This window comes from Triticum urartu, chromosome 5A (assembly GCF_056163025.1).
Source record: "Triticum urartu cultivar PI428250 chromosome 5A, HENAU_Tu73, whole genome shotgun sequence".
In the NCBI taxonomy this organism is placed as follows: domain Eukaryota; kingdom Viridiplantae; phylum Streptophyta; class Magnoliopsida; order Poales; family Poaceae; genus Triticum; species Triticum urartu.
Window position 1 is genome coordinate 610,862,443 of NC_141877.1, and position 17,366 is coordinate 610,879,808.

The window sequence follows — 17,366 nt, forward strand, 5'->3', positions numbered from 1 at the left end:
AGAATGATGCGTGTTATCAAACCATCTTAGGGCTAGTGCACTGTCTTGTGTGGGCGGATCTTGCTACTTTTGTTTGATAGTGAATCATGCGAACCCTCTCCGAGTTATGGAAATAGATGTATCCTCACCAGCTTTTGATGTAATATATGGCATGATTAGATGTAAGTTTGAACTGTTTATCATATCAGCAGGGCTTGTTTGATGATTCTTGGTGTTAGTAGGCTAGCTACTGTGCGAGCTATAGTACTTGCAAAACACTCACCGAAGAGAAACGTTGGGGCTGATGAGCTCGTGGTACGCTTATACTTATCCCTCGTCGATCGACCAATAGCCCTAGCTTCTAAAATTGTAGGCTTAGCGATCGATGACCTAGGCGGGCTAGTTTGGCCTAGTGGGTTTCAGTGATATGACGTGCAACACAAAATCATAGCAGTGTAGAGACGTACTCCCTCCGTTCCAAAATAGATGACCTAGGCGGGCTAGTTTGGCCTAGTGGGTTTCAGTGAAATGATGTGGTACAGTGCCGTCCAGTCTTCGCGTGTCGTAGCAGTATTGCGGGTACAGTAAGTTTTCTTGAAGAAGCGGAATTCAATGAAGTCATGATGGTTCCTTCGTCCGAACGACTTACAGTGGGAAAGGTTGGGCGTGCGATATGACCGGGGTAGACCAGGATAATTTTGTGCATGGCAGGTGGACCAGGATGGTCGACATCCCACTTGTCGGCGAATGAAAGTATTCTATCCGATATAGAGGACGAGCAACGAGTATTCATTGTTTATTTTTTATGAAAGCTATTGTCTCCACTGTTACGACGGAGGAGTGTGAAACACGGCAGCCCACTGAACTTGGCATGTGCACCACTCCCTCCTTCCTCATGTAATGCCTAGGTTACAGCTTTTTCTCACTTTCTCTCTATCTATTTCCTCTCAAATGTTTTTTACCTTTCTTTTTTAAGACACAATTGTTTTTATGTCTTTTTTAGAAAAAAAAATTATACCTAGGAGCACGTGTAGAGACGGGCTCTTGCAAAGCCCACTCCTTGACTTTGTCAATTCCTCTCTCTCATCCACATCAGGAGTACTACTTGCTATGCATGCATGCAGCGGGCAGCTGGCGTCTTGAGGGGCCAGGGTGGTGAGAGAGGGCTCCGGAAGCGGTCCAGACTCTAGCATAATTTTGGTTTTTACAGTATTTCTTTCTCCATTAACAGGTAGGCCCGCGTAGATAGATAAAGAACATGAGCTGATGAGGCGCATGCGGACTGTTTGACAGGTCAACCAGACAAGTACGAAGCTATACGCTGAGCCAGTGACCGTATAATCACCATATCTCGTATACAATGATCAAAGTGAGCTATCAAGACAAGTTCGATGACCGCCAATGCATTTTACTCGGTAATAAATGACCAGGATTGAAGGGGAATCCAAATTTTCTTCGTCTTCTGTCCTTGAGCTCTTGACAAACCAATGCACTATACGGTTGTCCGGCCACTCCACCCCAGAGCTCTCACGAAGCGTTGTTCATGCCACCGCGCCGCATACTAACCGGTAAGGCCGTGATGGCATCCCGCGTGTCGAGTTCCTCGCCGCCCACGACCGCACACAAAATGGTAGGGAAGCAATGGCATCCCGCCGTGCTGAGTTCATCGCCGCTCGCGACCTCACAACTATGTGGGAGGAATTTGAATATGCCAAGGCCGAATGGGCGGTAGAGCAAGAGGAGGCCAAAGCCGCACAGAGGGAGCGGAAAAGTTAGAAAGCACTCATGAAAAGAGAGGCCCGGCGCCGCAAGAAAGAAAAGGACGCATGCGCTGCTGCGGAGAGGTCGGCGGAGATCCAAGCACGGTGGGGTGTCGCCGACAAAGCCGGGAAGGAGAACTACGGTGTCTGACCAGCATGTGAGAAGTAGTAGTACTAGTAGTTAGTGTGTGTGTGTGTGTGTCTGAGTACGAGCATGTACTAGTACTACTAGTTACTACTATAGTTTTTAGAGCAAATTACCAGTACATTATCCTAGACTAAATGGAAAAATTCCTATCCTAAGCATCAAATGGCATCTCTTTCTCTATAGGAATTCAGATGCATGTCATCTCACTTCCTATGATTTTCATATTCCTATCCTATGAACGAAAGGAGGCCTCTGTTGGAGTAACTACTGTAGCTAGCAATACTGCTGGTACAGTAGTTTTCTTCAAGAAGTGGAATTCAACGAAGTAATGATGGTTCCTTCGTCCAAGCAACTTCAAAGTGGGAAGTGGGCCTGTGATTTGACGGCTCATTAGTCATTGTTACTGCGGCGCGACGACCTGGGTGACTCCCTTGGAGTTCTGCATGCATGGCAAGTGGACCAGGATGGTCGACGTCCCACATGTTGGCGAACGGAAGTATTCTTTCCGATATCGAGGAGCAAGGAAACCGCGTGGTATAGTATCACTGCTGATTGGTTCGCAAAAAAAATAGTATCACTGCCGATTTATAATTAGTTTTTATTTCTGATGAATGCTAGTGTTTCAACTCTTATGGCGAAGGTTGCCAAACACGGCACGTGCTGGATGTCCCACACGTCAGCGAAAGGAGTGGGACATGAACAGCGTGGTAGAGCCCAGCGTAAAAAAAGTGGCGTGGTAGAGCGTCTCCACTTCTTCCACTTCTGGGTCGGAGACCACACGTAGCAGTACTTAGTGGTATGAACAATACAAAGTGCGACCTGGAGACAAAGACACGTCTAGTTGGAAGGTCTCGGGGCATACACGTAAACAAATATAAAAGTTAATATGTGCCTCCAACTAATATAGTAGTAGTAGAGTACTTAGGCACGTACTCCATAACATCACCGTGCATTGCACGTACAACATTTAGTGGTAGTACATAGTAAGAGACAAATGCCGCCCAAGAGTTCCCTTCTCGACCTACTTTTGGGTGTTTGGTAGAGTGTATGGAGGGTGCATGAGTCCACACTAGTTTAGCACAAATACACTAGAAGCATGCATGAAGAGAGCATGCATGAAGAGGGATGTTGAGTTGAGCATGCATGAAGAGGGAACAGCTATGCTGAGATGAGAACGCAACCAAACACACCCTATATGCCACGCATGTTCATACCGTTTGTGCCTTTCTACTTCACTTACTGCGCTACATTACTCAGGTTCGTACGTCCACTCCTAGGTACATGTTTGTCTCGTAGTTCCAATCCCACGTGTTCTTCATATAGATGGAAAGGTCCTTGCATAACACGTGCACCTTGATGCTAGATGTCTCGTGTGTTGGCAAAAGGATGAACAAAGCTCACGTAAAAAAAATAGAGTGGAAGAACATAGATTCCGGACGACCAAGAAGGAGCAAGGAACCTCGTGGTGGAGCGTCTGCACTCATAATATTTAATATTATTACGCGATATAAAATTAACCAATCATCTCCACAGTGGACTGGAAGAGTACGAAACACGCCAGCCCAGTGTAGTATCATACTAGTACATGGCTAACCCACGCGATCACCATATTTCTTGGCTTCCGTGCGACACCTATCTCTAGTATTCCAGGAGCCTGTATCGCTTCTCCCTCCTCATCTCTATCAAAGTGCGGCGGGCTGGCGTTTCTGCCGTCTATTGAGGTCGGTTAACTATCACATGTTAGCGACATGCCAAGAGCATTCTAAAAAAAAATTCCTTGCACGTTCCATTTTCAAAAAGAAAAAATCCTTTCACGTACGAATTTTCCTGTATGCTTTGAGCAACTTCCATGTCCTATACTGCTCCTGTTTGATACTCTAACTTAGCTAGAGGTTAGACTAACTCATGACTAACCCTGAACTAACTGTAGCCAAATAGGTGTTTGGGTGACAGGGTTAGATTGACAATAAATGCACTTCATGGAGAGAGAAAAGTGATATTTCAGTGGTCCCAATGAGAACTATCTCCAGTTAGCACCTCTTGGGTGGGATAGTTTTTTTTTTGGTGGGTTCGGTGTAACTTTCTCCAATTTAAACCCTCATGCTTGGATAGTTTAGGGCTATTTGAGCCCCAACTAGCTCTAGGGCGACATTGACCATTTCACGTGGGAAGCGTGCGCTGGCAAGGGAGTATAGGTTTTGAACCGTTTCAGGTGTAGTACTAGTAGTTTGCAAAACTACTCAATTATTGCACTCAGTTTCCTAAGAAATTGTGGTAAAAAACGTTACTCCACAGCCCGCTTCCCTTCTCCTTCCTCTTCCACTGCCCACGCACGTCCGCGGGAAGCGACCGGTCAACCCATATATAGGAGTGCTAGCACAAAAAGATGCATGCATGACCACTAAAATTTCCATATTAAAGCGCCGCTCCGGCAGGAGTATGGCGTATGTTGTTACCTTCGGCCGGCCCATGGCTACCGGGCGACGGCGACCAGAGAAGAGGCGGCGGGAGGGGAATGAATGCAGCTACTATTTGGGTTCGTCTTCCGGCTTAAATAAATGTGCAGCATCACGTGTACCCGCGGGTGCACAAATTGTAAGATACGTGTCTGCTTAAGTTGGCGTCACGTAACTGGTGTGTGTGTGTGAGAGATTCTCAGAGATAGAGTGCGTATGTGCGACTCTACTCTTCGGACATGTACTCAACCTTTTGCATCGGGATATAAGTATAATGGTATTTACTTTAGCTAGTAATTTACGTGGCCATGTTAACGTGGTTCTGTCAAAAAATGTCACTTCCTGCTCGTGATTTGCGTTATATAATTACAAGCAAGATTCTCGTGCATTGCATGGAACATCAATATGCATTTTTTTACAGAACACCTGTTGTGATTGACCCATGCAGGAGTAATCCCATGTGTAAAAGCTAATGATATCTCAAGAATTTTATTGGAAAACTGGTATCTCGAGAATGTCATCGAAAAAATGAAAGATGAGAGATAAGGCGAGGAGGAGTGGAGCGTGATGGTGACTGGTGGTCGGAATGGGCGGAGGCATGGGGATGGACGGCGCCGGCAGGCGACAGCGACCACCATGCATGCTAGATTGTTCCAGAGACTTATTCCTTTTTTAATTGCTGAACAATGAGGTTGCGGGAGATAATTATGTGGAGAGAGGTGCAGTTATATTTTGTAAAATTATCATAGTTTGCTTTCTATCCTCAGATATAGATCATACGGTCTGAATTACAAGATGGCAGGCACACCATCACCACCAACTCGTTTTTTATAAGGGTACCGATGATAAGTTTGCTGACTACTAAAGTAAAGTGGAATTTGTCCATGTTATGCAAGTAAATAATGGTGATTGTTTATCATACGGGTAAGGTTGGATGAAGGGTGGTAGGAACAAATTCTCCGCCTAGAGCATGTGTGTGTGAGATGGAGTCTTAGTGTGTGTGTGGGGTGTGTGTGTGTGAAAGAGAGAGAGAGAGAGAGAGGAGAGAGAGATGGAGTCTTAGTTTGTGTGTGTGTGTGAGAGAGAGGGAGATAGATGGAGTCTTAGTGTGTGTGGGGGGGTCATGCGTGCTTGCGTGTGTGTGTGTGTTTGTGTGTGTGAGAGATAGAGATGGAGTCTTAGTGTGTGTGTGTGTTGGGGGGGTGCGTGCGCGCGCGCGCGTGTGTGTGTGTGTGTGTGTGTGTGTGTCGCGGGGTCCTCTATGGCGGATGTAATTTAAGTGTGCATGGCTTTCATCATAGAGAGGTGATGTGTATGGCAGAGGCCACCAATGATGGGGTGCGAGAGAGAAAATGCCCGTAGAGAAGGAAGAGAAGGTGTGTGCGCGTGAGAGGAGTCGACTTCGAGAGAACGTGTTTGTTCGAGAGACACCGAGGAAGACTACTATATATCAATGGTGCATGTAGGCGGGAATTAAACTAAGGGATGGTCTTATTGGTTTCAGGGATATAGGGGAAGAGTGAGAGGCGGGGGGGGGGGGGGGGGGGTAGAAGGAGATTGTTAAGTGTGAGTGTGTGTTTTACCCATCCAGGCGGAAGTTATGTGCACAAAAGAGGAGAACGATTCGATGTGGCGTCAGGATTGAGGGTAATTAACTACGTATGGAGACATAGAGACCTTGAACGTGTATGTGTGAGAGGTATACATGTATACGTGGGATGTGTGTGTGTGTGTGCGCGCGCGCATGATCGAGATAAAAGAAAGAAGGCATAAGTCATAAGATCAACGACATGGGAGAGACGGATCGGTATGACAATATGCATGCATGTGAGAATGCATGGAAGAAGTCCCGATAATTGAGCATGTGTTTTTGTCTTTAAGAGATAGTGGCGTGGGCTGGAGCATGCATCTATGGCAAGCAGAGGGAGTGAGGTGCAACGATTGTGCAAAAGAGACCAACCTATAAATGCATATGTATGGAGAGACATATATAGTGTGGGTGATAGGAAGCAAGACTCCGTGCGAGAAAGAAATGTTGACGGAGAAACTATAGATAGATACAGAGATGGAGATGCTAGCTAGAGGGACATCCGCTAGTTTGGGTGTTGGAGATGACCGTCGGGTGGTTCAAAGGGTGAAGTTATATATGTGTGTGAGAGGGCACTTGACTGCATGTAGAGAGAAACATATGCAGTGTGCATGATAGGAATCAAGAGTGAGGGCGAGAAAGAAGGTTGATGGAGAAACAGATAAATAGAAAGATAAAGATGCTAGCTAGTGTGCATTAGTGATAGGAGTCGAGTGGATCAGAAGGCTGGGTTATGTGTGTGGGTGTGAGAGATATAGAGAGAGGGTGCGTGTGAGTCACATACAAACAGATATCAGAGAGAAATGAGATCCAGGGAGACGGAGTTTTGTGTTTGCGAGAGAGAAAGATATTTCACAACAAGAGTGATAGCTATAGAGACATACGAGGGAACGCAAGATATCTCTAGGGAGAGAGGGTGTGTGTGAGCGACATACAAGAGAACAATGGAGAAATATGAGACCCTAGGAGACAGAGTTTGTGTTTGTGTGTGAGAAAGAGATATTGAAGAGGAAGAGTCGTAGGTTCTCATATCTAAAGAGCGAAAGACATCTCTGTATGAGGGGTGTGCGAGTGGCACACATGGGAATAGTAGAGAGAAATGAGACCCAGGGAGACAAAGTTTTGTGTTTGTGTGAGAGAAAGAGATTCCACATGGAGAATCATTGTTAGAGACACATAGTAGGGAGCGAGATATACTTAGAGAGAGATAGAGTGATGAAGGTCGAGGGAGAGAGTACCGTTAGTGTGTTACGAAGATAAAAGATCATTGTCGACATACAGGTAGCACGAGAGATACTTGAGAGACGATGAACGCGTATAGGTCCAGAGAGATAGTCCTATATAAGCATGACTGATAGCTATATGAGACAAATATCTGGATTAAAGGGATTCAAATATTTAAACTGGAGATCACGACATCGATAATATCAGAACGCAAATTGGTGTATCAAACATGCATATTCATTTGAATTTGGGCACACGTGTAATGTTATATAGTTTATCAATATTGGTGATCCATAGATTCTTCAATTACAAACAATGCATGGTTTATATGCAATTAATGTCTAAACGGGATTACACTATATGTTGCGTGTGTGAAACACATTATACATGTTTGAGAAGTAAAAAAAACCTGCATTAAACACACATTAATTCGAGACAGTTAGCAAGGAATGCATACATTGGATTTCAACATAAAGTGGTTTCAAATATTTGAAAATCCAAATTGATGGATACAACCTTATGAATCTGAGATCATGCCATTTGTAAACCATATTTATGTATAAATGGTGTTGTTCTTTTGAAAGTATATATAAAAAATTATGTATATAGAATGTAATTCCAATTGAAAATGGATCCCGCCCGAAAAAAATAGAATACAAACGGGATTCGAATTGAGTTGGCACGGTAAACATGCACTCTGCAACATTTGAACGAAGCGGGGAAAGTCGTAGTAACCGCCCGAAACCAAAATCAGCGAGATGGAAATCACTACTGCCTATCCCTGCCATGCAAAGCCTATATGCTGAATTTCTATAGGTTTCTATAGGGGTAGGTTTGTAATTTCACCCAAACATGATGTAACCGCCTCTCACCCGGATTCATACACGGTGGGCGCCAAAACACAGTGTGTCCTCGGCCGAAATCGACTCCCTCCCCGATTGATATTCATACACGGTGGGCGCCAAAAACAAACTCTCGTCGGCAAATATTCGGTGTATGCGAGATTGCCGTCCTATCCCCAACCGACTAGTGTTGCTGTGATGTAGTAGAAATTTGAAATGTGGGCTAAGTTTGTAAATTTCCTCGCATTTGAGACAAGCGCGCCCTGAATACATGGTTCCCCCTTCCTCTCTATCTCCCTTTTCCCCATTCGTACTCTGTGGGCGCCAAAACACCCTCTCCACCCCACCCTCCTCCGTCCGTCGCCGTCCGCCACCCCATCCACCACCGTCCTCCTCCACCATGCCGGAGTTGATACCCCGACGCCGCCGTCCATTACAAGAGATTGACCTCTCTCATCCACGGCTTTGGACCGGGATCCTTGCATCCCTTCCTCTCGCTTCATCACCGTTGTCGTCCACCTTGCCGGCGCCGCTCCTACGACTGTCTCGTCCACCGCGCCTCGCCACCACTGTCTACCCTCCTAGATCTGCTTCCACGCCGCCAACAGCCATCGCTACTGCAGCACCGTCAAATTCTCAGCAGATGCGTACACAGCGCCGCACCAGTGGCGGTACTCTTTCGTATCTACTCAACTTATTTATCGCAGCAAGAAAATAGATCACCACTGCTTTACTCTGATTTCTTGTCTTGGTTGCGAAGTTGCCTTTGTCTGGTTTGCACCTTCAGATCCGCCATGGCACGCTCAACACCATACTCGCAATGCTTATGGTTTTCCCCTTTTATATTCCACACTAGTTAAATCACAGTAGACTAAATTTCAAAATTGGGCCAGTCGATTTTTCAGAGCTCGTCGGAGTTCGCCGGTGCGAACGAAGAGGCTCGGGTGGGGATGGTGGTTGTGGGAGGCGGTGGTGGGGCCTCGTCGAACGAAGAAAACTCGACGCGGTTGGGGGCGGGGGTGGGGGTGGCGGAGGAACACAGGCGGTGGGGCCGGTGGTTCGGCCGGCCGCCCGTGCGGTGTTCTGTATGGGAAGCACAGTATGTTCCTTGTCAGGAAGGGGAGCAGGGACATCTACAGTCAACAGCTGATAGAGCTGGCCTGTACATGATCGATAGGCTTTCAATTACTAGCGGCAATACAACACCGTAATTTCCAGCCAGTTCCACTTTCCCAATTTATATATCCTGGTTATGGTGTACCCCTGTTATGTACACTATGATCTGCCTAGTTGTTGTGTGCTCTTGTTATCATGGTTTGGCAATAAACTCTCTATACAGTATATTATGAACCTATCATCTGCCAGCTATCCTTAATTTTGGAGCCTATTTTTTGTGTACTTGTGCCAGATTATATAAATGCACGCACCATATTACAGCACACATGAGCTCTCTCATCAGAATCCAGTGATAGCACACAAGTGTTAACAGGGGTGCCGTATATTAGAAAATATCATCTGCATTACAAAGATAATCTCACAACTATTTATGTTTTCATGGTTCTCAGATATTATACGCAATTACAGTGAATATCAGAATCCGCGCATCAGAAGAATATTGTGGAACACTGCAATGACTTACAAAATTGGCAGCAAGGCATTGAGTGCCATTCTGGAAACAATGAAACTCGTACGCTCCCCACCTATTGATTCTTGTTCAGAATATCATCCTAATGACTATTTTAACCTCAAGGAGTCAAAGGCAGATGGTCTGTCCTGTTCACCCATCAAGGTCCCTGTTCTAATTTGGCAAGGTTTTATTGATTGCGCGTATCTTGCAAATGTTGTCTTGCATTTCTTCTACTTTGTTGCACCTCCATATGCTTAGTTTACTCATCATATATGTCGAGATGCCATGCCCATCCATTATCAATACATATTCCATCTTTCATCATACCATGTTTTTCCACTCAAATGTTGTTCTTGTGCATCAGACATCAAAAAGGAAGAGGGTGATTGCCGAACCTGAAGGAGCACCAGCAAAGTCCTTGAAAAACGTGGTGGTGGCGGAGAAATCAGACAGCACCCCATTTATATTGGCTATACAACCAGTGACACAAAACATAGGACCGACTCCAGTAGACTGTACCCATACTTCACTGGCCACACCACTAGCCCCACCACACAGGACCTGCACTCCAGCAAAAGGTATACCGATTTCATTTGCCATAGCACCAGCTATACCACAGAAAAATCCAACTCCAGCAAAAAGTACAGCAAGTCCACCGGCCGAAGACCTATGCCAACTACAGAGACGGCCAATTCCTGTAGATTGGAACCCCATTCCATTTATTCCCAGTTTAAAAGACAATGCTTTCAATGTTGTTAGGGACTACATGCATATATTCCCATCATGGGAAGATTATGGTGAAGACAAACACCATTTTCACATCTTCCTGTCCACCTTACGTGTAAGTGCTATTATTCATGGTTATTATTTTCCTATTTTCTGTTGATTGACCACATCAATGATTTACATTACATTGTTGTAACTAGGCGAGGGTCAATCTGGATAGTCATGACGAGCAAAGCTTGCTTGTGCTTTTCAAGGAAGCATTGCAGCAGTATCGGTGTTACCTGAGGAAATCACACTTTGATGGCAAGTCTATAAACGAATTTCCGGTGAAGTCTCCTATGCTAAATTTAGAAGACATTGAATGGAAAAACCTTGTTATGCACTGGTATCGTTCCCAGGATGAGGTACTGTCTCTGAAATCACATGACAATTTGAACTTCTACTTTTCCGCATGTGCCTTACAGATCTTTTTTGCAGGAAATCTGCTCGAAGAAGAATTCCGGTTTGAAAAGAACGACAGGATATCGCAAATATGCTGCCCGCAGCTTTGCTCTTGTTAGTACCTGTTGTCCTGTATCACTGTACTTGCATACATACCTGGTTCATTATGTGACAGCAGTATGCATGATACTTGCTTATCAATTGTTCGCTCCAAATTATTTGATCTGTATGAATGGTTACATTAGTGTAGAATATATCCAATGCCAATGTTTTTTTAGCTCTACATTGTTCTTGTAAGTACATGCTGTCCTTTATTAGTGTACTTTTAATGACAGGTAGTTGTTCATGTACCATCACTCTGCAGCTTATTTTCCTTTGCCCTCCATTTTCTACACATCAGATCTATATTTACTCTTACCATAAGGTTGGTACTGAAGAAGTTTAGCTGTGCATTGCTCTTGGCTGTACCTTTTGCCTGTATCACTGCACTTACATTTATAGCTACTTGGTTATGTAGCATCACTCTTCATCTTATCTTAAATATTCTCCATTTTTTTCGTATATTATCACATCTATATTTACTCTTAACAAAATGTAGAATAAAGGCAATGCTTTTGAAGATGATTCTGTGGTAAACTTCTTGAATTGCCCCCCACCATCAGCATGGACAAGGCCTTTATAGAGCCTGTCTTCACCAATAATGTAAGTTTGTCCATCTCAAGCCTTCAAACTTTGTTGTATATATTTGGTTAGGCATGACTGCAACAGCTATTTATTTTTGGTGTTTGCATCAAATTGCTTGTTTAAAGTTTATTATATGTAGTTCATAAACAGAAGTTTGTCCTTTCTCAATTTAAGTTTTCAGTTGTACAACCAAGTTCCTTCTTCATACCATGTAAATTAAACTATACAGAGCAAGTGGTCTTCTTTTGCACTGCATGTATGCTTCTGTTCTTCATCCGTAATCCAGTGGTGTGGTGAACCTACCCACTACAGCACAATGTCATATTCTGCAATGTCTTAACTATGAACAATGTCATATCATTCTACTATTATTTAAACCGTCTCTTTATTTGCCAATCTGAAATGGTATAAATTGACAGCACACTAACCGTTGATACTTATGAGTTCTTGATCTGTACTCCAGTGGTGTCGTGAAGCTGCAACTCCTTCACAATGTCATTTCCTGCCATGTCTTGACCTGAACAATACCATATTGTGTTAATTCAAATTTAAACTTTGTCACTTTATTCGTCAGTAAGAAATGTGATGAATTGTCAGCACTGATACTTTTATGTGCAAAACCTGTCATCTGTCTGCTTGTTTATCTTTCAGAGTGAGGAAGATATAAGTGTTGAACAAGCGCAGTCGCATCATCTTGCTCAGCTGCTTGCGCTGCAGCTCCCCAGCAGGGCTAACCTTTCTTGAAATCTATTGAAGTGCTGTCGGTTTTGTATATTATTTTGTTGGTGTGTTTATTTGCACTGGTTGCGATCTTTGATGCCCAATGTATGTAATCTACTGTCTTCTTGTGCTTTATTATCATAGTGGCGTACTTTGATGCCAAGTGGATGTACTATGCCATAATTTCTTTATTGTATAGTCTAGGTTTTTTCTTATTCACGATGCTGCAGTTATTTTACTGTATATATATCCTGTCTTCGCAGTAAACCGGCCAAACCGTAAAATTACGGTACATAATTGGGTCGTCATGCAATCACGATGTAGGTTGGGCCTGAAACGTGCCGAACAGCTCACGGGCCGGCAGCAGACCGAAATGAACCCCGGCCCATGATTGTGCGAATCAAATCACGGGCTTTTAACTGGCAAAAAAATTGTCTCGGTCCTTGTTTGGCCCAATCAGATATCGGCTGCAAGCAGGCCGGATGCAAACCGGGCCTTAGTTAGGCCCAACTATATGATGGGCTTTTAACAGGCAAAAATTAATATAGGGCCGAAATGTTAAACGGGCCCTTAACAGGGCAAAACTAATATCAGGCTGAATTACTAAGTGGGCCTTTAGCAAGTGGGCCCAAAAGCATAGTGTCCAGTTGACGGGCCGAATCTAATATGGGCCATAATTGAGCCCAAAGCCTCTTAAAGGGCTGGACCTGATCCGGGCCGTAATTTGGCCCAGAATGTGGTAGGCCTTTAAGGGGCCGGATCTCATATGGGCCACTATTAGGCCCGGAGCGTGGCAGGCCATTAATGGACCGGATCAAATATGGGCCGGCATTTGGCCCAAAACATGGCAGGCAGTTAATGGGCCGGCCTACTAGGGTCCTCAAAATCTTGTGGGCCTATAGCTGGGCCGGCCCATTAATGTCGGCAAAATCTCGTGGGCCTTTAGTTGGGCCGGCCCATTATGATCTGCAAGAATCTTGTGGGCCTTTACCTGGGCCGGCCCATTACGGCACACAAAAATCTTGTGGGCCTTTACCTGGGCCGGCCCATTATGGCCTGGAAAATTTTGTGGGCCTTTAGCTAGGCCAGCCCATTATGGTCCGCAAAATCCCGTGGGCCTTTAGCTGGGCCGACCCATTATGGTCCGCAAAATCTTGTGGGCCTTGGGCCGGCCCATTTAAACTTGTTGGGCTGTGCCACGTGTCGACGTATCATAGGCGCCTTCTGTCCAGTGAGTGGATGACATCTGTCCCGACGATGAGCCGACACATGTTTCTTCTAGCCAATGATGATTTTACACGTGGAAAATCCCCATTTGTCGGGGCTGTTAACGGGTTATCGGATCCAAAACGCGACCCGATAGCTTAACGGCGTTCCGTTACGGTGGATGCCACATGTCGGTCACCCTTGATGAAAGCACTTCTTTGACGCGCGATTTATCGTCATGGAAGTGGACACTTCCGTAACCATAATTTTGGTAATGTCATGGAACACTTCTACGACAGCACATGTATGACTATCTTGATTCTGTCATAAATTTGTCATGGATGTACATGCATGACAAAAAAGCGACCTACAGTGACAAACACGTATAATCACGGAAGTGTATTTTTTTGTAGTGAAAAGGCATATGTCTATAAGCAAAAGTACCAAAAGGGCATGTAAAAGTAGTCTTTGATTGATCTTTGGCTGACACAGGTATTTGAGTGAAACCAGAATAACCATCTACAAAGCAAAAATCTGTATGTTTGGACAATCTTTCTAGCATTTGATCGATAAAAGGTAAGGGGTAATGATCCTTTTTAGTAGCCTTATTTAATTTGCGGAAATCAATTACCATCCTATAACCTGTAATAATTCTTTGAGGAATCAATTCATCTTTATCATTAGGAACAATAGTAATACCTCCCTTCTTAGGGACACAATGGACAGGGCTTACCCACTAACTATAATCAACGGGATAAATTATACCTGGCTCAAGGAGCTTTAGTATTTCCTTTCTTACCACTTCTTTCATTTTAGGATTCAATCGGTGTTGATGATCACGAACTGGTTGAGCATCTTCTTCCAAATTAATTTTATGTTGGCATAGAGTGGGACTAATGCCCTTAAGATCATCAATAGTATACCCAATAGCAGCGCGGTGCTTCTTCAGAGTTTTCAATAATCTCTCTTCCTCATGCTCTGAAAGGTTAGCACTAATAATAACAGGATATATCTTTTTCTCATCAAGATAAGCATATTTAAGAGTATCAGGTAACGGTTTAAGCTCAAACACGGGATCACCCTTGGGTGGAGGAGGATCCCCTAGGATTTCAACAGGTAAATTGTTTTTCAGAATAGGTTCCTATTTAAAGAGTACTTCATCTAATTCCCTTCTTTCATTCATAAACATATCATTATCATGGTCTAGCAAGTATTGTTCTAAAGGATCACTAGGAGGTACGGCAATAGAAGCAAGACCAACAATTTCATCCTTACTAGGTAATTCTTCTTCACGATGTTGTCTACTAAATTTAGAAAAAAATAAATTGATGAGTCATATCATCTAAACCGATAGTAACAACATCACTTTTGCCATCTATGGTAGCATTAACAGTGTTCAAGAAGGGTCTACCAAATATAATGGGACAAAAGCTATCTTGTGGGGAACCAAGAACAAGAAAATGAGTAGGATATTTAGTTTTCCCACACAAGACTTCAACATCTCTAACAATTCCCATCGGTGAAACTGTATCTCTATTGGAAAGTTTAATTGTAACATCAATTTCTTCTAACTCAACATGTGCAATATCATGCATAATTTCTCTATAAAGGCTAATAGGTATTGCACTAGCACTAGCACCCATATCACATAAGCCATGATAACAATGATCTCCTATTTTAACAGAAATAACAGGCATGCCTACCACAGGTCTAGGTTTATCTTTATCACATGGTTTAGCAATTCTAGCAGTTTCATCACAGAAATAAAAAAATGCCCATCTATATTATCAGACAAGAGATCTTTAACAATAGCAATATTAGGTTCAACTTTAACTTGCTCAGGAGGTGTATATGTTTTAATATTGCTTTTACAAACTACAGTTGAAGCTTTAGCATGATCCTTTATCCTAACAGGGAAAGGTGGTTTCTCAACATAAGAAGTAGGAACAATAGGATCATTATAAGTGATAGTCTTTTCTTCAACTTTAATAGGTGCAGCTATTTTTACTTCTATGGGAGGATGATATTTAAACCACTTCTCCTTGGGGAGATCAACATAAGCAGCAAAAGATTCACAGAAAGAAGCTACTATCTCAGAGTCAAGTCCATATTTAGTGCTAAATTTACGAAAAATATTGGTATCCATAAAAGATTTACCACAATCAAAACTAGGTGTCATACCTGACTCCTTACCATTGTCGAGGTCCCAATCTTTAGAGTTGCGTTTAATTCTTTCCAATAAATCCCATTTGAATTCAATAGTCTTCATCATAAAAGAGCCAGCACAAGAAGTATCAAGCATGGTGTGATTGTTACCAGAAAGCCAAGCATAAATTTTTTGAATAATCATTTCTCTTGAGAGCTCATGATTGGGGCATGAATATAACATTGACTTAAGCCTCCCCCAAGCTTGAGCGATGCTTTCTCCTTCGCGAGGCCAAAAATTATATATATAATTGCAATCACGATGAACAAGATGCATAGGATAAAACTTTTGATGAAATTCCAATTTCAGTCGTTTGTAATTCTAAGACCTCATATCATCACATAGCCTATACCATGTCGATGCATCTCCCCTCAAAGATAAAGGGAAGACCTTCTTCTTAACAACATCTCCGGGTACACCTGCAAGCTTAAATAATCCGCAAACTTCATCCACATATATCAGATGTTCATCAGGATATTTTGTTCCATCTCCTAAAAGAGGATTAGCTAGCAGTTTTTCTATCATACTCGAAGGAACTTCAAAGCAAGTATTTTCATTTTCAGTAGGTTCAGTAGGTTTAGGAGAAACTCTTTGCTCTACTGGTCGGGGTGAAGATACCCCGAACAAGCCCCTCAGAGGATTACATTCCATGGTAATAAGTGACAGTAAATTTCAGCACACTATATAAATTTTTCTTTACCAAATTCCACCTACCAAAGGCGCTTCACTCCCCGGTAACGGCGCCAGAAAAGAGTCTTGATGACCCACAAGTATAGGGGATCTATCATAGTCCTTTCGATAAGTAAGAGTGTCGAACCCAACAAGGAGCAGGAGGAAATGATAAGCGGTTTCCAGCAAGGTATTCTCTGCAAGTACTGAAATAAGTGGTAACAGATAGTTTTGTGATAAGATAATTTGTAATGAGCAACAAGTAACAAAAGTAAATAAGGTGCAGCAAGGGGGCCCAATCCTTTTTGTAGCAAAGGACAAGCCTGGACAAACTCTTATAAGATGTGAAGCGCTCCCGAGGACACATGGGAATATCGTTAAGCTAGTTTTCATCACGTTCACATGATTCGCGTTCGGTACTTTGATAATTTGGTATGTGGGTGGACCAGTGCTTGGGTACTTCCCTTACTTGGACAAGCATCCCACTTATGATTAACCTCCATTGCAAGCATCCGCAACTACAACGAAAGTATTAAGGTAAACCTAACCATAGCATGAAACATATGGATCCAAATCAGCCCCTTACGAAGCAACGCATAAACTAGGGTTTAAGCTTCTGTCTCTCTAGCAACCCATCATCTACTTATTACTTCCCAATGCCTTCCTATAGGCCCAAATAATGGTGAAGTGTCATGTAGTCGACGTTCACATAACACCACTAGAGGAGAGACAACATACATCTCATCAAAATATCGAACGAATACCAAATTCACATGACTACTAATAGCAAGACTTCTCCCATGTCCTCAGGAACAAAAGTAACTACTCACAAAGCATAAACATGTTCATAATCAGAGGGGTATTAATATGCATATAGGATCTGAACATATGATCTCCCACCAAATAAACCAACTAGCATCAACTACAAAGAGTAATTAACACTACTAGCAACCTACTAGCACCAATCCCGGACTTTGAGACAAGAATTGGATACAAGAGATGAACTAGGGTTTTGAGAGGAGATGGTGCTGATGAAGATGTTGATGGAGATTGCCCTCTCCCGATGAGAGGAGCGTTGGTGATTACGATG